This window comes from Lissotriton vulgaris, chromosome 6 (assembly GCF_964263255.1).
Source record: "Lissotriton vulgaris chromosome 6, aLisVul1.2, whole genome shotgun sequence".
Taxonomy (NCBI): Eukaryota; Metazoa; Chordata; class Amphibia; order Caudata; family Salamandridae; genus Lissotriton; species Lissotriton vulgaris.
This window is the reverse complement of record NC_141694.1, coordinates 1,240,069,211-1,240,094,600: the sequence shown is the minus strand read 5'-3', so window position 1 is coordinate 1,240,094,600 and position 25,390 is coordinate 1,240,069,211. Positions and strand designations below refer to the sequence as shown.

At 43.5% G+C, this 25,390-nt stretch overlaps 2 protein-coding genes across 4 annotated transcripts in view; one reads left to right on the top strand and one right to left on the bottom strand.

Annotated features, from left to right (window-relative positions):
* COL10A1 (collagen type X alpha 1 chain) overlaps positions 1-14,836 on the bottom strand; it is a 184,283-nt gene extending 169,447 nt beyond the window's left edge. The window contains exon 1 of one of the 2 annotated variants that reach the window (XM_086927338.1): positions 14,636-14,836. The gene's annotated coding sequence lies outside the window, so the exon portion shown is untranslated. The remainder of the gene's footprint in view (positions 1-14,635) is intronic. The other variant, XM_086927340.1, reaches the window with a different exon arrangement.
* NT5DC1 (5'-nucleotidase domain containing 1) overlaps positions 1-25,390 on the top strand; it is a 1,423,540-nt gene that overhangs the window by 467,684 nt on the left and 930,466 nt on the right. The window lies entirely within an intron of this gene.

The following is a 25,390-nucleotide window of genomic DNA, read 5'->3' as shown; positions in this document are numbered from 1 at the left end:
TATTATTTCAGATATTCTATAGAAAATCAGGATGGAATCACCTCATTACCGCCTTCTTCACAAGTCTCTACTTATCTATCACACTGCTTCTTTCACTCATCTCCTGCCTCTTACTTTCTCTTCTACCTTCTTTTATTTTATTTCTCTGTTTTCCTTCATTTTTTTCTCTTTTGGCTTCCTGGAGATCGTTGTATGTAACTTCCAGTGAGTTTTCCAGTAGCTAGGAAGGCACTTTTGACATGCCACGCATCATCGACTTCATCAATACATCAAATTATTATTAATGTGCTGCTTGAACTCCTGTCCACAATTACCATCCTCAGTTTACAACATATGGGAATGTCCCCGTTTTGCCTCTTGCCACCACTTTTAGTCCTCTGGCAACACCTATGAACCCACCCTCATTATATGCCTAACAGAGGAAAATATGTCATATCAGAAAGTGTTGCCTGGTAGGCAATGAAATCTAAGTTTGATTTTTGTAATCAATCCTGATTCTCTGCAACAGGATTTGAGAAATCTCACTTTTTACAGTCGTCAGTGAAAATGTCCAACCTGAAAATATTTTGTGAGCCAGACCCACGGTGCTTCCTTAAACATTATTGAAGATGATTGCCCCATTCAATCAGCAGTAAATCAAAAGTACCTTAAAATTTTTAACATTCTAGTCAGGTCAACCATCAAATAAATTGAATGGTTTCCCAGATTATCGGATGCCTCTCTATCAGTATATATAGACTAGGTTCTCTGTCTATGCTGGAAAAGCCACCATTTTTTGTATGTTTGCTGGAGTGTACACATTACTCCAACTTCATAAATCAAGTAGTGGGGTATTAAATGTATGTTTTGACAGGGCATGTGCCAAAAATTGCAGGACTACTTGCCCGCCAAACTCTTGGTTGAGGAAGAGGTGGTTGGAACGGCTTTTTCGATAGCGAAGAAATATCAGCTGGTTTTTTCACCATCAGAAACATCGCACTGGTAGACAAACTGCTGCATGCCTGCCACCTCACCAGCATACTCGTGGTTGTTTTTTTAAGTTCTTTTTTCCAGTGTGCAATTGCCTTGCAAGGCTTGGTGGACACGAACATGTGCAAAAACGTGTTCTCCGTGTGCTGGGATAAAAACTCTTTTTTTCTTTAAAAAAATAAGCCTCCACTTTCGGTATTTGTTTCTGGGGAAAAAAAAGATTCCATGACATGGTGGCCTGGACTTACGTTTTAGTTTCCCTAAAAGTTGCTGGTGGAAGTGCCTTTGGTGAAAACCACTCTCCACACTAGCACCAAACCTTAAATATCCCTAAAACAGTACCTTATTTCCGGTAGGAAAAAAAAGAGTAGGGTCCCAAAGTTTAACTTAGGTTCTGCCTCCGGCATTGCTAAATGGGCTGCTTTAGAGCATGCCAATACCCCCACCCAACACTTCCTGTTAAGGTATCTCACTCTTGCAGTTTCTTTGTCATCCCTTCTTTCTATCTGTGTCACTGTTTTCGCTCTTCCTTCTCTTTTCTTCTTTTTTAGCCTTTTTCTCTTGCACTGGGTCAAAGTCTGCTGAGGATCAATAAGTCAAATATGTCCATGTGTCCACCACCTGCAAAAATTAAGCCCTGTCCATAGAATATGTGTGTGGAATCCAACTGTTGTTTAGTAAATCTAGGCCTATGCATCACTTTATGGTCCGCAGGAAGACTGGAGGGTCAAATTATCCAGCACAAAAGCCATTATTTTTTGCCTTGAAATGTTTCCACAGGGCACTATTGCCTCCGCATTCATAGTTACATATATCAGAATGAGGGATAACATGCAGTTTTGGTTCTACTGCAGGGTGACACTGAATGTTCCCCCTCCTCTCTAGCTGCAGAAAACGGAATTAGAGCCTGTTCTACTTTGCGATGTCTTACAAGTGAAATCTGGCGGATTTTTTTTTTTTGGAACGAATACAAAATGTGGTTAGTTTTAAAAAGAATGTCAAACTCTGAATGACCTGGTTAGGTTACTGCATGTTCTTCCATGGGTTGACAAGCCCTGCTAGAACATTCGCAGGAAGACTAGGGGCCATATGCATGAAGACATTTTCCCATAGACACAGAATAGGCAAAACCGTTTGATGCATCTGGCCCAAAGACCTTTAATTCCTACCCTGGCTCGGACTAGCCTATAGGGCAACATGGCGGGTGGGTTGTTTTTACTGTGGATGTCCCTGATATCAGTGATACGACCACAAGTAAATTATTTGGTCTGGATTTCTCTACAGAGTACGATATCTACTAGTGTTTCTTGCTTTTTTTCTTTTAAATAGGCCCCATCCTGTGCCTGTTGAAAGCAAGACTCGCAGGCTTGGGCTTTTTATGATCTTTTGGGGTTGTTTTGGTTTACATAGAAAACACCACGTCTGTTGCCTACCAGCTGGATGTTGACTTATAGAGGAGACACAGACTGACAAGAATGCCTTAAAATAATACCGATTTCATCGCTGTTATTTTGCAAAATGTCGGGTTTCCAAACCCAGAGGCACCCAGCATTATTCCAGTGCAAGGCTAGCTGACTGATCATCACATACTTTGCAGGGCCGTCTTAACAGCATCATAGGCCCCTGGGCAAAGCAGTGCACTGGGCCCTGGCTACACAACCACTAACAGGAATAATACTGTAAATTATGGATAAAATAAACTTATATTTATTGGTACCTCCAACAAAATTAAATTCTTCGCGGTGCATATGTTAGCATGGGGCCCCTATGCTTGTGGGCTCCCGGGCAACCAGTGGCGTAGCTAACCCTATGGGCACCTGTGGCGGGGCTCCCGGGCAACCAATGGCGTAGCTAGCCCTGTGGGCACCGGTGGCGGTCTCTGTGTTTGCGTCCCGCGGCAGTCACATTGAGGAGCGAGGGGGGTTGTTGCCGCCCGAGACGGCCACCGCCCCAAAAACTTGTGCCACCCGGGGCAGATTCCCACCCTAGCTACGCCACTGCGGGAAACCGCCCAGCGTGCCCATGCATTAAGATGGCACTGATTCAGCAGTCAGAGCATATTGCCTCAGGCGAACAGCTTGGCCTCACCTGAATATCATTTTGGACTGTGCCATATTCTCTGATAGCAGTTCCTTGGCCATAACTGTGGCAACCATTTTATTTGTACTAATTAGATTTGTTTGTTTGTGGAGAGAATACTTTGCGAATGAACAATAGTTTGCTTAAACGTCATATTGATGCTTTTGTGGTTAAGCCTTTCCACAGGTTACCCAACACACCTACCCTCTCACTTGTTTGTTGACTTTACTGTTCTATTGCGGCATGGTGGAAAGGGTTACAGTGCCTGGGGTAAGTCAGCAAGGACCAGTGAATGCTTCTTTTCTGACCTTTCAACTTCGGATTGCTTGTGGACCCTGCTTCATTTTTGGGCACAATTACCCATGGCGTAGGAATACATTTACATTGATATTTGTTGGTGCATGTTTTGTTATTGTAAACAGAAAAAGTGTATATTTTACCTTCCAGTGTTCCTCGGTAAAAGGTTCACCGTAGTGATGCTTGGCAATGTTCCCAGATTTCTTCAAGCAGGGTGGCCCAATGTTGGTATTCAAGTTAGGACTGTTGTTTATATAATGCAATTTAACCGTAGGGCCCACAGAAGTGCGCACTGAATGGTGGGTGGCACCAAATAATTGCAAAAAGGGCAATAGACGGCTCTTTTTTGCATGGGAGTGCTCCAGGATAGAGAACGCTATTTTGTTTACTGCACTGAATATACTCATACCGTTCCTATCTCAAGGGCTAGTTCTAAATCTTATATTCAAATTTTGCACACAGGAATTTAGTGCTACTACTACCTTTTGCACAGGGGAATGATTTAAATTTACAGAATATGCACATGGGAAACCTGCCTCGATGCAACCCTCAAGGACCAAAACTTGACTCTCCTAGCTTAAAGTACACCTGCTGCTCAGAATCCCAGCCCTTCAGAGTGTGGCACTTCCTACACAAGCCAGCAGCAGCTATCAGACCCCTAAATTGCTCTGCTGTGGATTGGGCCAAATCCCACTCGTATTTCAATCAGATTTCCAACTAGTGTTCTACAAATGAGTATTTTAGCTTCCCAGTAAATGCTGGTTACTACATGGCCCTGCTATACCACTGTAGAGCCTTAAAGCCCCCGGCAGTGCTCCCAAAGTGGCCCACTGGTCATTATGTCCTCCCTAAAGACATCTTTTAGCTGTCTGTTTGCGAAAGACTTTTTGTGAATCATGCCAAAAACCTACAGTGTGCTTAGAGACCACAAATTGCTTACCATTGGTTGGCTTTATTGTCATTCTCATGTGCTTGCTTCTTATTTGATGCCTTGCCTTCCTCTTCTTGTGCGTGTCCCTCCCCTGGAGAATAGCCTCTGTACCTTCCTTTTGGGTGCCTGACTTGTATCCTTCCACTGTTCACATTTAGCCAACTACTTTTCTCTTCTTCCTTTAGCACTCCATGAGAGTGTATGTGTTTTCTCGCTCATTTTCGTGGCTTCCCCTTCTTCAAATACCCATCCTGCCAAAGTGCTACATGTTGCTCCACTTGTTCTCTCCCTTGTGTGCTGTTTCTTCTTTTCATCATCACCTCAACCCAAGTACTTCATGTAGCTCCATCCTCACCAAACGCTGCTTATTTTTCCCCCCAACCTTCCCCTACCTGCTTCTCTGTTGCTTATGCTGTCACAGTCCTTTAAATACAAGCTTTATTTGACATTTTTTGGATGGCTCGACAACTGGCATGTACTGCTGGACCCCTCCTCTGACTAAAAATCACTTTTACGCCCACAATTTGTTTTGTTTTGTTCACCACTCTAAGTGATAACTGCCATCTTGGACTGGTATATAAAAAATAAAATAAAAACATCACCCATAACAATCTGTAGGCATGCACGTTAATGGTAATTTATGAGCGTGCCTGCAGAATAACGTGGTTGCCATCTTTTTTTCTTCTTTTTGCCATTGATGTGCAGCATCTGCAAAAAGCTTCGGCAAAACTCAACATAGCAAGACGTATGTTTATTGCTGGTTCATTAGTTTAGGACTAAGGAATGCATTCTTACATTTCTCATGGCTTGTGGCCCTTGCAATTTGCTTAAAGCCAGCTTGCTGCTACAAAAGTTCCTATTTGATAGCAGCCATAGTGCTGTAAGTAACCTGCTGTTACCTTTGATGCAGGAAGCACAATGCATATTTACAGCAATTTTCACAGGTATATTCCCACCAAAAGCATAAGCACACCTTGCATTTTGATAATTTGATTGTAGTTTTCTCTTTCCCATTCCCTCTTGTGCTTATTTAGTTGGCAGTACTATGAACAGTGTGTAATTTGCTTTCGCAGTACTACTAAGCTCATGAATGTTATTTGGTGTATGAAGAATTTGTTTTTACATTTTCAAATGATTTTTGTCAGATTATGTTTGTGCACTATAGAGGAAGTAGGGTAGTGAGGACTTAAAACTGTTGTGCCTACCCTTTGTGGCACCATGTACATATTGCCTGTTTTACATGTATATTACATGTATTTGCCAAATTAAAGCCCTACTTTTTTTACTTTAGAGATTCAGGAAACCATGTCTTCCAAAGGTGATGCTAGTATTCGCCTTTACCAGTTTTCATATACTTTACCGTCTCAAAAGATGTATAGGACAAATGAGTCTGAGTTTGCCATGATGGGATGCCCGTTTCTTTTGCTGGCACAGCTAGCATGGCAGGAACGTTTCTTTATTTCACGGTTGGAATCCAGGGGAGCAGCCGCAGACTGGGCCAGATTGCCTTTGTGGTGGGTCTGCTTGCCCTTAACGACCCGAGGGAATGTTAGCGGCTGGTGGTCCTAGATGGAAGAAGGAGGGAGGCAGGGGCGGCTCCTCCGTTTGAGAAGAGGAGCATCGCCCCACTGGTTAAAATGCCCCAGAATTGAAAAATAAAATGGTAATAAAGTTGGTTTATTACCATTTTATTTTTCAATATAACCCCGTCCTGATGCTCGCATCAGGTAGGGGGTGGGTCCGCTACTGAGTAACAGCAGCAGAGAGGAGGGTGGGCTGTCTCAGTACTTTTCAAAGTGTGCATGTCTTTTTTGCCAGCTGTCTTGTTATGGCCAGCTAGACATGTGCTCTTTGAAACCTCTAATCCATCTGTCTTATCACAGTTGGGTTAGAATAAGTGCAGGGCTCCAGTGTCCTTGGGAGCGGTGAGTGAGGCAGCTCCCTCTAATCAGGGCACTGCTCTCACAGCATGAGAACAGCGCCAAGATTGGTTAAGGCATTTCTAAAGGGCTTGCTCTGCTGGAGATAGACGTGTAGCAAGGAAGGGATCGTAGTCGGACGTGTCTCTGGTAAGTGTTTATTTTTTATTTTTAGGTCGCTCCTGAGCCATTGCATACGCTGCTCTGGCGAGACGTTTAGTAAGTGGGCATTCAAAAATCCAACCACACGCTTTCTGTGTGGCCTCGAGCATGCGGTTACGCACACAGTAACGAGCAGAGGCGCCATCTGGCTTACCTCTCTCGTCATGCGCTCAGCACATCGCTCGCGGGCACCCTTAAACTCGCGGGACGCTGCAGTTGCTTTCACTTTTGCCATTGCGCCCCCACTCGCTCCGCCCTCTCCGTCTCCTTTTAGAAGTCCGATTTTTGTTTTGCTAACCTGCACTTTCCCATCACTTATAAGAAAACAAGTATATTTAAACGTCAATCAACCACATTTTCATAAGAACAGAGGATACCCCCCAGCCCCTAAAGCACTCAAATGTAAACACAGGCTCTATTATATAACACACCGCAGGAGTTATACTAATGGGATCAGGTCCTGGATGTTCAGGGCCATGATGAGTATGTGAGCAACTGCAGCACACAGCTGCAGATTCACTGAGAAACGGTGCCCCTCCAACATGTGCGCGTTTGCTTCTGATGGACAGCCCAGACAAGTCATTAACTAACAACCGCTGTCAGATCTGTTTGATGCGCCACACGCTGAATTTTGGATGTGTCAAAATGAAAATAAACCTCAGCCTCTCCCCCCACATCTGAGAGCTTCGACAAGTTATGGTCCCAAAAGCACAGACCATGGAACAGAATCCTCCGAATCAAGGAGGTTACCAGATCCGTGCAGGTCACATACAGCTGGCAGTTACCTCGAAATGTCCAAAGCAGTACAGCACGGGCATACGTTTTATGTAGGCTTACTCGTGCACACTTCCTTGCACAGACTTCTGAACTCGAAGCACCGAAAAAACATGCATTATCTGCTGACAAAGACAGTGATTGGAGCACAGGCAGTCGCATATCATCTAGAAAGGCAAATAATTACACAGCCAATCGGCAACCACATAAGAAAATAATAACATAACCTGGCGTTTGTGTAACTGCGTGCACGCACTGAAATAACCCCTTGGAATAGGTGAACTGTGAAGCTCCAGGCTAGTATCTACCACCGACTAGCGCGTGCTTGGGGAAGAGGAACGCGCACGAACCCAGGTTTTGACGTGCGCGCAACAACCTTTGCCCCTGTTGACTGTTTGACAGTCTAAACAGAGAAAAGGGAATCTTCTGGTTCGCTCGGATTTTGCTGATGTGTGTAAACGCAGGTTAGATGACTTTACAATATATAAAGAAGTATATAAAGTGTTAGAATCTCCTGATATCGCTGTGTATGTCTGTTTTCTCTGGTTCTTTCATACATGCCTTTTCCATTTGCCCCCTGCCGAATCTCTTCTTTTATCGTGTTTATTTTGCATGTTCTCTGTCACCTAGTTCTCTCTTTGGGATTAACACTGTTCATCTTCTCTACACCTCTTTTTATCTTATCTCATCATTTTATTTTTCCTTTCTTCAATATTTTCCTTTACGTGTTTTACTGCTACTCTCTTTTCTCCGTGCTTCGTTTTCTGCCCGCTCCCCCGCCCTTTTCACTTCCCTCTCTGACAAGCACTTTTCCCGCCTCTGCGCCTTCCCTCTTCAGCCCGCGCGCTGGCCCGGGCTCCCGCCTCAGGCAGATCTTATCTTTGGGGCCAGTGCACCTCAATAGAGAAAACCCAACTTTAAACAGGACTTCAGGGAGGCTGACATAATGTAGTCAAGAACCCACCCCGCCCCCGCACTGTTAGCCTTTTGAAGAAACCTCAGGACATCTATATCTACTACAGGGAGATGTTGGCGCTGTTAATTGCTTATTGACCTTTACCAGGACAGTGAAGATTTGTATTATATTGGGGGTCTTTTGCTGTTTGCTTGAGTCAGTCACTACTCGCTGCACCCTACCTCACTCACGGATCGGTCTTCCCTCACTGATATTCCCCTTGCTTGCACGTACATGCCAACTATTTTAAAATGGAAGTTTTAACAAACAAGCATTGGCATAGCCAATAGGTCTCGCCTTTGGGACCTTATAAGGGTTTAGCCATGCAACAGTTAATGTTGTTGCACCAAGTATATTGTGCTGCATAATTAAATACTTATAAGGTCCCAAAAGCGAGACCTATTGGCTATGCCAATGCTTGTTTATGTTTACCCACCACCCATCTGCCCGCCCCACCACTCCCCATAGATGCCAGATGCCACTGGGGGCAGGGAAGCATTCCATGTGGGCTGTCATAGCAAAGTGCTGACTTCCTGTCATCTCTAATACCAACAGCACAGAAGGATGAGATTCACATATATATTGGGATTTCTCCTGATAACCAATCGCCCAGGACAAGGGAATGGATAAGGAGCAGACGGACCTTCCCCAACCCATTCAAGGTTTGAGTGGAAAGGAACACATAATGGCCAGCCCTGTGTAAAAAATTGCATGAGGTGGAGAAGCAAAACTATAGGATGGTATTCTGGTGACCTCACTTTTTGTGGGGTCCAAATTGAGATAGAGCTTCTAGTTCAGAGGGGTATGGGTTTCTGGGGTGAAGGCACTGGACTGGGGAGTTGTTTAGTGATGCTCTCCTCTCCTTCAAGAACTGTGGGTCACTTTTCATTTACCGAATAAGACCCAAAAAACTGGGGTATGTTATTAGCGAGGGTGCCAGCGATGGTTCTCAAATGAAGTCCACCATTTGTGTGGGCCGCTCCTTGAAAGGACTGATAAAAGAGATTCCTTATCAGAAAGCAATAGCCTCATATATACTGGCTGTAGTCTTACAAATCAAAGAAGCATTGGTAAAAGCCAATAGGTCTGCCATTGCCCAGTTTTCCTATTTGCAAACTTCTGCAACCGGCAATACAGACTTAGACAAAAGTATCAAAATAAGAGTGGCGCACTAGCAGACGCACACCAGTTCTGGCACTGAGGTGTGCTCCTTTTCAGGTGGCTGTGTATATGCGATCTAGAAAAATGCAGTCACTCACAGTGCAAGACAACCAATGAATGAAGTGAGCTGACCTACTGTCACTGCTGCATGCTTTGATGGAAGGAAGAAAAATTGAATTTTACTTGAGCAGACCAGTGGCGGAGGCGGCCTGACTAAAATCCCCTCTATATATATGATGCATTTTTATTTGGATTATTTTTGAAAGCACGAATATGGTGAGACATCTAAAATGTCTCTCGGTCAGACATAAAAAGTGAAATAAGCACCAAAAATTGAAACGAGCACTTTCCTGTGATCATTTACAGTGTGTATTCTGAGTAACTGCTTACCAATACCCAGGCTTGCATCACTCAGTGACGAGAAGTTTGGAAAAGTCCAACAAACTCTATCGGATACAAGTCCAGGGGACCATCAGCAAGGGCTGAGAGTTTTCACAGTGTAACTAGAAGTGAAAAGGTTATAAAACAGTGGCAATCCAATCTCAGTAAATACCACCCTTACAGCATCTCTTTTTTAAAGTATTACTTTTATATATTCCAATTGCAAAATAAAAGCAAAAATATAAAAAAGTGCACACTTTCAGTTCACCTAAAATGGATCAGTGAATTGAGGCTCACTGTGGAAATCCACAGGCAACGCGTTTGAATCCTGGAAAGGCAACTTACTTGTTTATGCTTCTGTGGCCAGTACATTTAGTACAATCAACCCTATAATAGTTGTATCTTTAATTTTCAATGCTTGGAAACGGCAGGACTAAGGCTGTGATATGAAGTGCTAAATACAAAATACCTTGAAAGTGAACTTGCATTTGGAAAAAATTAGAAACTATCTAAGTGTATGTTTAGAAACATGGCGTCCAAGAAATCGTTACTTTCTGTTTACTTTAGCTCTCTAGCCAGTACTGCTGCTGTAAATCTGGCTTCGCCGATGAAATATGAAACATAACCTCCTTACATTTACAAAAAAATGAAAACCCACTTCGAATAATACTGGAAGACATTCCACAACCGCCCTACGAGCCTGTTCTCCATGTTTAATCCCCATCACGGATCTTTTATCTGCCCTGTGCCTAGAAGCAATTACGTTATGCAGTGCACACTATATAAAACAATTAAAATTATAATAACCATTAGTGATCACATAGGTTTTTCTACAGTACTTATGCACACAGAAATTGGGAACTAATTCAAATTGGGAAACACTTGCATTATTAAAGATTTCTGTGGACGAGATGCACATTGTTGACGTTGTGCCCTCAGCAGGAGCATGGTTTTGGTGATGGGTCGATGTTTAATGTAGCACCTGGCATCAGGAGCAGAAGGAATGCTTCATTACAAGGGTTCTTTTGGTGCACATTTTTAAAAGGCTATCCAATCTACTCATACATCGAACCGAAGGATGATACAGATTTAGGCGTACGAAGGAGGATGGCCACCTCCCTTCAGGTCAATTAAGATCAATGTCTTCAGTCCAGGGATTTTCACCTACAAATTATTGAGTTCAGGTGTGTTAGTATATTTAGTCCAGTGGAAACAAAATAGGACTACAACACCCAGAATTCTTCTATCTAACAAAAAAATTATTTTGTGATTTAAAAATATAACAACTGCCTCCCAAAATAGAGTTGCAAAACTTCTAAGGCACATAGAGTTGAGTTGTGACAGATTCTTTGCAGAAGTGTGTTTTTTTACATCTTACACCAGAGCACCATGAAACCCTAAAAAAAAATCCCTCTCATATGAGGATTTTAGTGTACAACCACTAGTTATATTTTCTTCTTCGAAAGCTTTGGGTTAACAGCACTGCTGTGTGCATGGCCTTTTGTTTACAATAAAGTTGGCTTTGGATCAGCTCCCTTCGACCGTCTGTTTGGTGGATATTTCTGCCTCCTCTGGATTACTTGCAGTGTGCTGCATTAGGAACTATTTTAAACCTAATAAGTACATTTTACCATCACACTTTTCCCAGATTCCAATCTGTATCTCATTCATTGTATACAAACAGAAAACGACCATTTTAGTGACTGCAGCAGGCATTTTCAATGCATTTGTCAAGACTCCAGTGCGAGCCTAACACAGCCTCCTAATTGCTTATTTTTTAACAAACTAACATCTATACCAAATCACCACCAATATATGTCCTGCCTCCACTATGACACAGCCATCGATAGCACACATTACCAATACCACTAACACGACAATGCCACATCACTAATACTGTACCAAAGCCACCACCAATGACCTACACCATTGTTAATAATACTATCAGTAGCAATACCACTATCATTGTCACTAGCAATTCCACCAATGCCACCACCACATCACAAAAACCAGTACTACCTGCAATACTATCAGCAATAGACACCACCTCCACCAATAATACCAGTATCACCAGTCCCACCAAAGTAGCAGCGTTATTTATTCCACCACCTCCAATGACACGGTCACCTATATCTTACAACACCAGAAGCACTCTGCTACCAATACCACCATCACAGAACCACCAATATCACACTAACACAAATACAAATAGCACCAATTGCATCAGTGCCACTAACAATGCCAACCCTAATTACACCACCAATACAACCATTACCACCACCAGTACCACCAACTTGAGCAATACCGCCATCACCAATACCACCACCAATACAAAACCACCGGTTCCATCAGCATTAGACACCAACAATACCACCACCTAAACCTCCATCGCTAGAATCACAACAGATACCACCACAAATAACTCTATTACCAACACCTCCAATAACACCGTCACCAATATCACACAACACCAGTACCACACTACTACATTCACCAACAACAACGCCAATAAGACAAACCCAGAACCAATACCACCACAGTATCACACCACCAACAACAGCACACTACTATTATTTTTTAGAAAAGTTTTATAAAGCACAAACATGACCCGACAGGATATCAGAGCACTGTACATCATCACCCGCTAGTTTAGGGTACAGTGGGAAGGTATAATTGAAATCAACGTAACAATAGTAAAGTAAAAGCAGATTACAGACAAAGGTAGATCATCATCAGTATGTTGCGTAAAAGGTAGCTTGCAACGAAGGACAGGTAGAACATGAGATGTGAGCAGCATTTAAAAATGTAAGTGATGCTACAAAGCTATTGACTCACCAGTCTATTCATGAACGAGCATAAGATTACTGACCCGGTCGGTCCCAGAGCAATGTACTATGACGTCTGCTGGTTGAACTTTAGCAGGCAGAAAACCATAGAAAACTATGCAAAAACATTAAAAGCTTAAAAGGCAAATGGATATGAACATCCGCATATTAAACAGAAAGCGGATTGCATCAAGGTATGAGAGGACAAGGATGAAGGGTCATTCCAAAGGTTTAGAAGTTACAGAACTATTGTCTCCGGTGGCTGTTCATGAGCAGGCGTTTGGACTTCTTTTTTAAACTATCAGTAACAACAGTACCATGATCACTACAAATACAACCATGCCCAATACCAGCAACGTCATTGATACCACCTACAATATCACCATTGCCTGTACCACTACCAGTACATCACCACCACCACTGCTGCGGCCACAACCACCACCAATACCACCATAAATAACCCTAATGCTGTGACCAGCTCCAGTAACACTACTGCCAATATCACAGCAATACCATACCACCACCACTACAGATTCCACCAGTGCCATCCCTAGAGTACCAGCACAACACCACCAATATTACACCAGCACTACTACCACACCACCAACACCACCACCACACCACCAACACCACCACAGCTGGGCAGAGGCAAAGCCGATAGGTCTGACTTTCATGTGTTATGACTCCGGAACATAGTTTCTGATGGCCTTTGCTTGCATGCGGTATTATATTAAACCAAGACTTATTAACTTTGTTTCATGATACCGACTTCAGAGGATCCTGAGGTCCACGAATGCATCCTATCTCTGTTAATGTAAATCCAAATAAATTAAACACAGAAGATGGCTCAAAATCTTGGGCCCCCAACTTTGGGAAAAAAATTGCCTATCCCAAGAGATCAATTTAACTACCTCAAATTAAGGAAAGTCCTGGCTATAATCCACATTTTAACCACAAATTGTTCCTAATTTATGGGTCAGGGAGTAAGTCCAAAGGTGCGAACTACCCTCTCAATTGTGGCAACCTTATTACCTCAAGTTCTACACTTACTCCCGACTTTATTGGTATTTCACTAATTTATCTACCAGAATACAATACTTCATAAAAGCATTTCAATAAAAAAAGCCCATATAAACAAACCAAAGGTCCTGACCCCTCCTCGTGACATTCATTGATGAGGTGCCTTCCTTCCCTTCCTCCTGCTCCCTCGTGCCTCTGCCATGTTTTTTTAGCCAGTACATTTAGTTCGTTACATAAGGAGCCTCGCACTAGGTCTCCGATGTAATTGGAAGCAGAACTGTGGAGCTGGTATTCATTGCTGCCTTTGTGTATCTTACTAGCCCCGATAAAAATCTTTGTTCACAAGTTTTGCACTTGATGAAGTTGGGAAGTTTGGAACTGCTCGAAGCTTTCCTGGCAAGAGCAATTTCGGAGAAAAAAAGCTTATAGAAGAACTCGCCTACAAAAATGTTTTTTTTTTTTGCTGGAAAATTCTCCCACTACAAGTATTTTTTTTTCTAAAATTCTTTTGCAAATCCTGCTTTGCGCAACTTTATTGCCACACTCCTTTTAAGGGTGCAAATCTTGTGAAGTCCACATATTTAAGAGAAAAAAATTAAATATATACAGGCGCAAAGTATTACTGTTTCATACACATCTGCTCTAAATCTAGATGAAACCGACTATTTTACAAAACAACGTAATATAACTATCTATATATAGTTATATATATATATATATATATATATATATATATATATATATATATATATATATATATATACACACGTGTATATATATATATGTGCGTGTATATGTATATATATATATATACATATACACACACACACACACACATATATATATATATATATATATATATATATATAGAGAGAGAGAGAGAGAGAGAGACACACACAAACAAATATCTTCCACAGTAACCCCAAGAGCCAAAATACATCATAATGAAAGATTCATGTGTGCTGAGATGTTCGGCCTTTTCTGAAATATGTTTGTTGAAATTAAATAAAAAAACATTCTTTAAATGTAGTCACAGGTGTCCTGAAACTGCCAGTCAGCATCTCAATACGTTTACCTTCTGCCCGTACCGCATGGGTGATTATGTGTTACCACACATCTCCATGAATGTCGCCACTTCTCCACAAATACGCTGGCGTCCTACCTTTCACTCAGGGACGGAAGGTGCTCTGTGATGCGCCTGTGACTGTCGCTTCCCGCCCTGTCACTCACTGAGAGTGGAAGCTGCAGCTCGCGGCGCCTCGCGCTGCTGACGGAATCAGCGGGAGCCGGCTGCCGGCATTCGCAGATGCTTTGGACAGAGCAGGTCTCGCTGAGCACCGGCTTTTAATAGCTTTGGGACTTTTTAAAGAAAGCTTTGCTGAATCATACGCTGGCTACCGAACGATGGGCTGCCCTCTGATTCATTTCCAGCACAGGATCGGGTTTTTTTGTTTTCCAGCAGTAAGTGACGGCTTGGGAGATGGAAGGGTTTTTTTCATTCATTTGATCCCCAGTGCTAACTTAAGGAAGGTACCACATTTATTTTGGCAGCATCCGCACCCGATCGGATTAGCCTGGCTCCGGCGGCGAATTCCTTAGTGTTTCTAATTAATAAGTCAACCACCATTTATTTACGTTAAATGAAAAATGTACTTTGGACAACGTTTTTTGGTCTTCCGTGTTTATTGGTCTACGGATGCTTACAAAATAAGTACCAGACTGAGTTGTACATTATTCTGTCAAAACTGAGCTGACTGTGGTCGGCGAGCAGTTCCTTCAGCTGTGGCTGGCCACAAACCGGCTAGCCTTACACTCATGCCATCGTTTTCCTCTGTCTCCCCATTTGTTTTGTCTTAGAGTAATATAGCTGTTCAAATAAATCAAACACACTATTGATTAAATGGCTAAAGAAAGCCAGTTTAGATACCAGCTTAAAACGTGGTTATTCAGTCTTTAACATCACGCAATTATTGTGCCTATAGTCTGCTTCTAGCGCTGCGGCGCCGTATTTGGCAGCTGTGTGATTTATATATTTGATTTCATTTTTATTGACCTTTCTTAGGGAAATTATTGTTGTGTTTTTGGGAGAAAAGCTCAATTTCATTTTGAGTCTTCTAAAACTCCATTGACCGAACTCACAAAGGGGTCTCTTGAAGTAGGTATGTTTTACTCCTGCCACAGGCACGACTTACTACCAAAGATAGAGGAGTATGACATACTCACATATAGAGCTTTCAGCATTAGGCCTCAAGGTTCTGCTCTAGGCAAGGACCAACATTTTTAAAGTACTCAGTCACTCAGCCACTAAACTTTATTCGGCACTAATGCCGTAAAAGTACATTACACAGTATTTCGAGCGCACAATACCTTTGCCAAAAAAACGCAAATTAAAATTATCATTATATGTTTAAAATGTTAAAAAGAATGATTAAAAAAGTAAAAGGCCAAATAAAACAGACCTACAAAGTTGCAGATTAAGCTATAAAATACAAGAAATAGATAATATGTATGACATGTATGTATGACAGTATGCAGTCATATGTTTAAGAATATCTTTTCCTCATAATTGTCGAGACTGTAATAATATTGATAACAGGACAAAAACCTGCCGAACCTAGCTGCTGGAGAAATACCATGCTTTTCTTTATCGATTTAAAATTCAGAGGAGGTGAGACTGGAACTAAAAGTCAAGTCATGAACGCAAGGACTGGTACAAAGAACAGAAGAGCATAAAATGCACTATACTTTGTTGTGAACGGTTATCACAAGGGCAAAATCGTAGGTTTCTAACCCACTCTCCCTGTAGAGGAAAAGATAAGAGGAAGTGTAATTAACCAAGACGTAGATAAATTAAATCTAGTTTGTACTGAGAGTTTTGTTAGGTTAGATACAATTTCAAATCTTGTTCGGAAGCTAACACAAAATATTTTGCCATTGAACGCAGTTGCAAAGCCTTTGTGGAGTGCTCAGGGTGACGCTGTTCGAAGAAACTGCGCTTAATCCGGGCCCAAGGCGAAACCCCTATTGAATCTGGGTTGGTAAAATACTCTGAAACCCCCCAGACTTGCTAAAGTGCCATTGGCATAATCTAACCAGGGAGTTTACCATATCCAGAGCCAGGAAATCTATTAGGATGATTGTTTTGGGGAACCCTACCTTTGGGTTTGTCAAATTTTGAGCCGTAGCAGAAGAGGAGCCAGCCCGTCTAGATCCTCCAAGTAAGTCAAACCCACCTTGGAATGACAAAAATAGGTGGTCTTCTAGCAGGAGCTGCTTATAATCTGCAGAGGAATCTATTTTCACAATTGCAGTAGCTCCACACACCTGGCCCATAATTTGCAACCAAAATATATTTGGACAATCAATCAATCAGTATTTTTATTGTATTGTGGAGGGCCTTGTGGGGGTAGGTTAGCAACTTGAACTGGCATCTCTTCTGAACGGGGGGCCAATGGAAGCTTCTGAGGTGGGGGGTCCGTTTGGGGAGGTTGAGGATGAATCCGGCTGAGGCGTTCTGTATAATCTGTAGTCGTTTGAGGAGATGGGAGGATGTTTCGGTGTAGAGAACATTTCAATAGTCCACTCAGCTGGTGACAAGGCTTGTGTCGCTGTTTTCCTGGTGTTGACAGGGATCCATCTGAAAATCCTACGAAGCATGCGAGGGTGTGGAAGCAGGAGAGATCGCTGTCCATGATGATGCTGAGGTTGCAGATGTGGTTGGTGGGGGTAGGTGAGGGTCCGAGTCCAGTGGGCCACCATGTGTCATCCCATGTGAAGATGTTCTTCCCGAAGATGAGCACTTCCGTCTTGTCTGTGTTCAGCTTCAGGCAGTTGGATCTCTTCCAGTGGGTGACGCTGGTCATGCCATTGTGGGAGTTGACTTTTGTGGTGGTGATATCTTCTGTGAGAGAAAGTATGAGTTGGGTGTCGTCTGCGTATGAGATGATTTTGAGTCTGTGGGTGATGCCAGCCAGTGTCATGTAGGCGTTGACGAGGGTGGGGCTAAGGGAGGATCCTTGGGGGACTTTGCAGATGATGCCCTGGGGTTTGGAGATAAAAGGCGGTAGGTGGATTTTCTGTGCGACTTGTGAGGAAGGAGGTGATCCACTTTAGGGCGTGTCCTTTGATGCCGATGCGGTGGAGTCTGGTGATGAGAGTGTGATGGGATACGGTGTCGGAGGCCGCTGAGAGGTCGAAGAGGATCCGGGCTGCTTTCTCACCACGATCGAGGATGAATCTGATGTCGTCGGTTGCAGCTATTAAGGCACTCCCGTTGCTGTGGTTGAAGCGGAAGTCAGACTGTGTGGAGTCAAGTAGGTTGTGTCCTTCCAGTTGGGCTGTGAGATGGCGACTAATGACTCGCTCCAGCACCTTGGCCAGGAAGGGGAGCAGCTCGTTGGGGCGATAGTTCTTGAGCTCATTGTGGTCAATAGAGGGTTTCTTCAGGAGGGGTTTTACCTCTGCGTGTTTCCAGGCATCACAGACTGTGACTGCAGTGATGGATAAGTTGAGGATATCAGTGAGGGCGCTGCAAATTTCCTTCTGTCTCAGGTTGAAGCGTGGTGGGGGAGGGGTCTGTTGGTGCTCTGGAATGGATGGAAGTCATGATGGTTGTGGCGATTGACGTGGTGAGCGGTGTCCATTCATTAAGGTGGCTGTTGGAGTTGCTGGTGTGCATCAGTAGGTGGCCGAGGACAGTTGGCTGCATGTCAAAGCTGCTGTAAATGTCTGCTATCTTGCTGTGGAAGTAGTACGCCAAGGAGTCACAGAGGGCTTGGGAGGGGCTGATCGTGGTCTTGGTGGCTGACGGGCAGGCAATTTCTGTGATAATGCTGAAGAGTTCTTTTGTGTGATTGGTGCTGGCTTCAATGCGAGTGGTTAGGATTTTTTGGCTTCCTTGCTGTGATGGTGGTATTTGCCAAGGGTAGATTTGAAGGTGGTGAGGTTTGAGGTGTTCCTGCTCTAGCGCCACTGTCTCTCCAGTTGCTTACAGTCACGCTTGAAGGCGCAGAGTTCGGGGGTGAACCAGCTGGCGTGTTTGGTGGGTTTGCTGGTGCTGGTCGTTTTCATGGGTGCGATAGTGTTGGCACAGCTGGATATCCAGTTAGAGAAGTTTCAGATGGCTAGCTCCAGTTTGCTGGTGGCAAAGGGTCTGGTGGTATTGAGGGCGCCTGTCCATTGGGTCTCGGTCATTTTGCTCCATTTGCGGCAGGCATGTGTTGGAGGTGGAATGGGTGAGTGTGCAATGGAGAGGTGGACGATGCTAATGTCTGTCCAGTTGAGATCGGTGGCATGGCTGAATTTGATTCTGTTGCTGGCCATGAAGATTGGGACCAAGGTGTGCCCTGAGCAGTGTGAGGTGGCTGATGACCAGCTGTGTGAGTCCAATGTTGCTCATTCTTTCTAAGAGGTTGGCGTCATTAGGGTCGTTGAGGTGGAAGTTGAGGTCGCCGAGGAATATATAGTGCTTGGAGTCGATTGCCAGGGGGCGATGAGTTCGAAGATGGCATTGCAGCAGCCGTGGCGGGGAATCTGGGTTTGTAGACAAGGGTTCCTCTGATGGTCATTGGAGGATCTCCTTGTTGATGATGGTGATGCCATCTCTGTTTTTGTTGGCTTGGTCTCTGTATATCATCTTGTAGCCGCGGGGGTTGCAATGTCGGGTGCTGAGGATGGAGTGAGCTAGGTCTCGGTATTGAACTTCACGTGTGGGGTTGGAGGTATTGATGGTGTCTCAGATTTCAGTGGCGTGCTTGCTGAGAGATTGGGTGTTGAGCAGCAGGCAATTGAGCTGTTCAGGAGGGTTATAGGTTGTCTGTGTAGGCGCTGCAAGAGTTTCGGTGATGCAGGTAAATCAGCAGCGGTGTAAGGTAAAGGGACCTTCAAGCATCTTGAGGAGGCGATGCAGCAGTTGTTGTCTCAGTCTCCGGGGTCCAGGGCTTGGAGCTCGGAGGTCGTGTAGCGAATGATGGCAGGAGAGACAGGGTCCCTGGTGCGGGCGTGGTCCCGGTGGTGGGCTAAGCAGCGACCTCCATAAGTAGTCCTGGTAGATGGCAGGGGCTGGCTGTGAGGACGGGAAACCAGCAGGGTGTGGGACCGGGAAAACAATGACGTCGGCAGCAATAGTGAAGTCCAAAATGTAATTACAAACAGCGGCACAGCTACAATGGAGTAAACAATGTCACAACAATACTAGGCACAGAACAGAATACAAAAAAGTGGGCAGAATAATGGGCGGTGGCGAATGATGCTGAGAAACTGCAGCAGGTGGGAACTGAACCTCGGAGGGCCTCAAAGGGCTGGGCTGAGCGGAAGTCCTCTGTCACGGCTCTAAGGCAGCGGCCAGGTGGAGCAGCGCACAAGACTGGGGTCAAGAGCTACTCCTTCGTTAAGCTTACCTAGGAGGTGGGAGGGGCTGGCTGGTTAAACCAGCGGGGTGTGGGAGCAGGAGAAGGACGATGGTGGCAGCAGTAGTGAAGCCCAAAATACAATTACAAACAGTGACACAGCAACAATGAAGCAAACAGTGGCACAATAATACAAGGCACAGAACAATAAAAATGGGCAGAATAAAGGTCTGCGGTGAGTGATGCTGAGGAAACATGGCAGACCGGAACCAAACCTCAGAGCGAGGGGCTGAGCCGAGGAGAAGTCCTATGTCATGGCTCTAAGGCAGCTGCCAGGGGGAGCGATGCACAAGACCAAGGTCAAGGGCTACTCCTTGGAGGCAACACAGTGGTCTCCATAAGTAGTTCTGGGCGGTAGGAGGGACTGGTTGGGATGCGGGAGAGCGGGAAACCAGTGGGGTGTGGGAGCAGGAAACAACAACAACAGCAGCAGTAGTGAGGTCAAAAATACAATTACAAAGATTGGCACAGCAACAGTGAAGCAAACAGTGGCACAACAATACAAGGCACAGAACAGAATACAATAAAAACGGGCAGAATGAAGGGCTGAGGCAAGTGATGCTGAGGAACAGTGGCAGACAGAAACCGAACCTCGGAGGGTTTCAAGGGGCTGGGCCAAAGAGAAGTCCTCTGTCACGACTCTAAGGGTGTGGCCAGGGGCAGCGGTGCACAAGATCGGGGTCAAGGGCCACTCCTACTTAAATGGACTTTGAATCTCCTTCTCCTAGCCTATGCCCCAGTTTGTATGCGAAACAAAACAATGCTTCAATCGTTCTTCAAAATTGTTGAGATCTCAGCATCAAAAGGGGGCTCCATTTATGTGTGAGTCAAAGGGAACTCCTAAGTAGTTGAAACGACCTACTTTATCTATAGGGGCACCATCTATTCGATGAACTTGTATTTAATACTTTTGCTCCTGCAGATCATATTAAAGGCCTTTGAGCGATTTACCTTTAAGTCCAGTGAGGCCATGGACTTGCAAAAGCCATCAATTAAACTCAGTAGGCCGTTTGCAGTCCTCGCTATAAGGACTGTGTCACCTGCGTATGAAAGCGCGGGTATATCATGATTGCCCACCCTTGGAATGTTGGCTCTATTTTGTAATAAGTACCCATCTAATGTAATTTAAAAATAAAAATGGAGCTAAAATGCACCCTTGTCGCATGTCCTGATTGCTGCTCAATGGCATGGTGCATTGTTCAATTTTTTCATAACTAATTTTAGCCATATTATCATAATGGAGACGGTGAGTATAATGTTCTCAAATGTACTCTTACACAGCTTACATGCATCCATAACTTACAACTTTTTGCTGATCCACATACATTTGAGTCTCCACAGTTTTCTTATCTGTTGGTTTGCATGATAAGTGAAATCTATACTTTTACCATGCAGAAGGATGTCAAACTGTAGATGTCCACAGATTAATTTCACTTCTCATTTCTTTCTCTAGAAATAGAATGGTAGGAGGGGTCTGGGTGACAATAAGTAGATAATGAAAGTGAAGCAAGTTGTCTACGATGTCACTCAAAAACCCTTGGAGTGAAGCATCTCCGTTATTCACTGTTACCCATCTACAGTTTTATATTATGTACCACCCAACCATATGCCCTCGGCAGCATGCTATAGTATTCATTGTATTATTTACTGAAGTCGCAGAGCATGGTAGGGGTCAGTGACAGAAGAGTAGGTATTACTTTTACGTATGTGGATGGGAGAAGAGTGGATTGAAAAGAAGGTGGATAGCAGAACACTAGTTTTTTTTCAAATTTGAGTAGGGAGGCAGGACTCCACGTATATTTTTTTACCATTTGGGAAGTAATGTTGACAGTGATTTGGGAGGGTGGCAGGATGCCAAGTGTACTTCTAATATATTTTTTGGGGGAGGCAAAGGATGGCTATGTTGGCCAGAGAAAGGTTGAGGGTGGCTGGCAGGTCAAAAGGTGCAACACGGGGCTGAAGCAAGTTATCCCATGCTGTGCCTGCTCCCCCAAGACCCCTCCACCCTTTTGTAGGTGTTAAAAGCTAGGGCAGATGATTTAGTTTGACGGTGCATAACGTAAATTTGTAGATTAATAACAGTATATAAAGGGTTTGTTTTTCACCCTGGAGATCTGAATGACATCATAGGTGACTCAAGGTAACTTTTATTGTGTATTTGATGCCACTCACCACCCCTTGGTGAAAAATACCCCCATTGTTCACAGCTTAACCCCTTTGTTCACAGCTAGCCATCTATAATGCTATATGTTCATGCTGTCTATAAAAAATGTTTCCCGTAGATGCAATGCCTTCCTAAACAAATTTGGAAAAAAATGCAGGCTTTGTTGCATTTTATACAACACAACATACACCTGCTTCATATGGGTGTGCATCGCAAGTGCCTTGTCATGCCTCGAATGCTCCCTTGGGGACGTCCATCTTGTCACAGTCACTTGGAAATTATTTACCAACGCATATTTTTGCGAATCATTTGGTGTGAGCTCATGCATACATGACTACTGTTTCCAGAGGTATCTCTGACTTACGTCTTCGAAAAGCTTTCTGAATTGCGCCTTCATCTTCTATAAAGGCTGAGTGTAACCCTGGCCAAACCATGTTGGTAATGGGCCACAAGCAGCCGCTAGCAATGGTGTTTGCTGGTTAATCGCTTGCTGGAATTACATACTGTACATTGAACATATTAAAGCTGAATATTTCATATTTAACCTGGGCAACAGTTCGTGTACTCTGGCATAAGCAGCGCGTTTTTGTGAAATCATTTTTTTTTGTCCTGACAAACACATTGCATTCAGCACAGGCACATGTTTCTACGAGCTCTTTTTTCCTTCTTTTGAGGCTTCGTCCACCGGGTGTTTGTGATTTATTTTCGTAGATTTTAATATTTGGTGACTGGTGAGAATTGTGGGAAAGTTCTGTTTGACATTAAAAGAAATCTATGAGCCTAGAATTTTTTTTGTTTAGAATATGCTTTTTATTATGTTCTGTTTGGTAGGATATAGAGACAGGGTCATTCCCTTTCTTCTAAAATGATGCACAAAAATATAGGAAGTAAGCAATCATGGCAGCATAATATTAGATTTCGCCATTTTTTGTTAATGGGGGATATTGTAAGATATGTCTTGAAGTAACAACACAGCCTAATTTTTCAGGTCGCTTTAACTTCAGCAACATCCATTATGTTAAGATATGTCCCATGTAGAAACATAATTAAAAATATTGACCCCCCTCCCCCCCAGTTGGTATTTATATTCTGTGCTCTTTTATGGGGACTTTGTGCTACCATGTGATGTAATTCTTATTCTACTTATGATTTACCCATAATTAAATAGCTGAAATCCGCTTCGTAGCCATGGTGGCATAAAAACTCCTCAGAGATCATGATATGTCCTCCATGAGAAGGCTTCATCTTCTCCATCCATGGGGCCCAGAGCCCGGCACCCTGCCAGCATGATGAGAGGACCATCTGGGTACCACAAGTCTCTGTTTCCTCTGTGACTAAAAAGGGTTCTACTAGTAATCTCACGCCTGGCACAGCCAGCTGGTGATTGGTTAGTGAACTATTGCGCATTGCTTCCTCCTCTATTTGTACCATATTCCCAGGGTCTCCAGCTCTAATATCAAAGCACAGGACCTTAATAATTATGGGTGGCTCTCTTTGATGACTCCCATTGGATCTTTTTGAGACAGAAAAGGGCTTAGGGCAAGAACCTGTCCAACAGCTAGCAGTAGTCCCTAACTCACAGGACCATGCTGATTCACTCTCTTCCCCATTTGTACCCTCATTAGCAATATCACAAGAAAAGCACCACTGAACCATACATCCTCATTCAGATTTTCCATGTAACGTACACTCCATCCAACCAATTACATCCCCAACAGCAAACATTTCTATCATACTGTATCCGCTTCTCACATGGACCTACAGCAGGCACAGCAGAACTAACTACTCAGACCTGTAAGGGGTACTGCCATAAGAGAGACATGGCTCACCCTCCCTGCTCGTCCACCATTTGTCATGAGCTTATTCTGATGGTTATATAATAGATTATTAGATCTGCATTTGGAAACTAGACGTTATATGTGCTACTTATCACAAATTCCCTTTGTCATTAACACATTCACCTCATCTCCAACTATGCTCTTCTACTGCCTATCAGACTGTGTAGCACCTAAAGCCCCTCATTCAGTCAAGTTTCAACGGATCTACCAATTTTGTTGTCCAAATCGATGGATTTACATTTCTGCACCATCTTAATTGCATTCAACATAACTCCCCACAAGCCCTACACATCTCATTACCATATTTTAAATCCCCTGCCCCTCAACAAGCAGCCTCAAACTCTCAACACACTTCCAACCACAACAGTAACTGACACCCAAAACCTTTGAACACACTCTGCACAACAATATACACCATAAGGGATGCCCATACTCTCTTCACTAAAAACAAAAAAAAATAAGAAAACATTCTCCAACATTATTTACACTGTCTCTCAACATTTAGAAGATACAGATGTAAAAAACAAGATTGAATACACTCACACCTACACTTCACACACTAAAGGCAACCTACATAACCTACAATCAAAATATGACCAAAACCATCACAGAAGCCATCCATGAAAATAAAGTCCTCATTAAGATTGTCAAACCTTGCATCCACCCCGTCCTCACGGTCCCCGCTCAATACAAAAAATCCACCTCCATAAACCAATTCTCATATTCAATACCATAAGCCACATCATTTATTGCACAAAACTCAAACATGCCACCTACAAATATCTCTATTTCCCACACTGAAGCAGTGTCCATAGTCACGATTTGACTATGGATGCAGGCGTCAACCCGTGCCTCCCCTTAAGCCTGAGTACACGTACTTAATTGTAAACAAGCACTATATAAAATAATTCGGGGAAACAAGGAAGAACGGCAGGAAAGGTAGAACACTTGCTGTGGATTTCAGAGGACACCACCACTCTCTTTGTACTCATCCACCACATGTGGAGAGATACAGTATAGATTCGATATAGTGAAATCCATTGCACCACAGAATTTAATATTTTCGCTATTTATTTTACTCACCACTGTAGGTTGCTCTTGCAGTGTCACCCACATTGTGCTTAACCTCTCGTACGGATCTCAGATGAGATTGTGAGGAACGCATACCAATTTTTTGAAAGTAATATTGATACCAGCAGGTTGCAGGAATGTAGTTTGAGAAAGACAAGCAGGTAAACATAAAAGGGGTCCAAAAGGGAACAACAAAACAATCAAGGTAGAAATGGAGGGAGACGTCCAATTTTAACCTATTCTAAAAAAAACACGCTTGATCCTTTGGACGCAAAAAACTATCGCCCAATATCCTGTTTCCTGCTACCCTCTAAGACCCTGGAGAAAGCCATGAACTCGGAACTGACAGAGTATTTGGATCATAATAATATCCTTGACTCCACCCAGCATGACTTCAGATCTCGGCACACTACTGAGTCATCCTTGATTATGGTTAC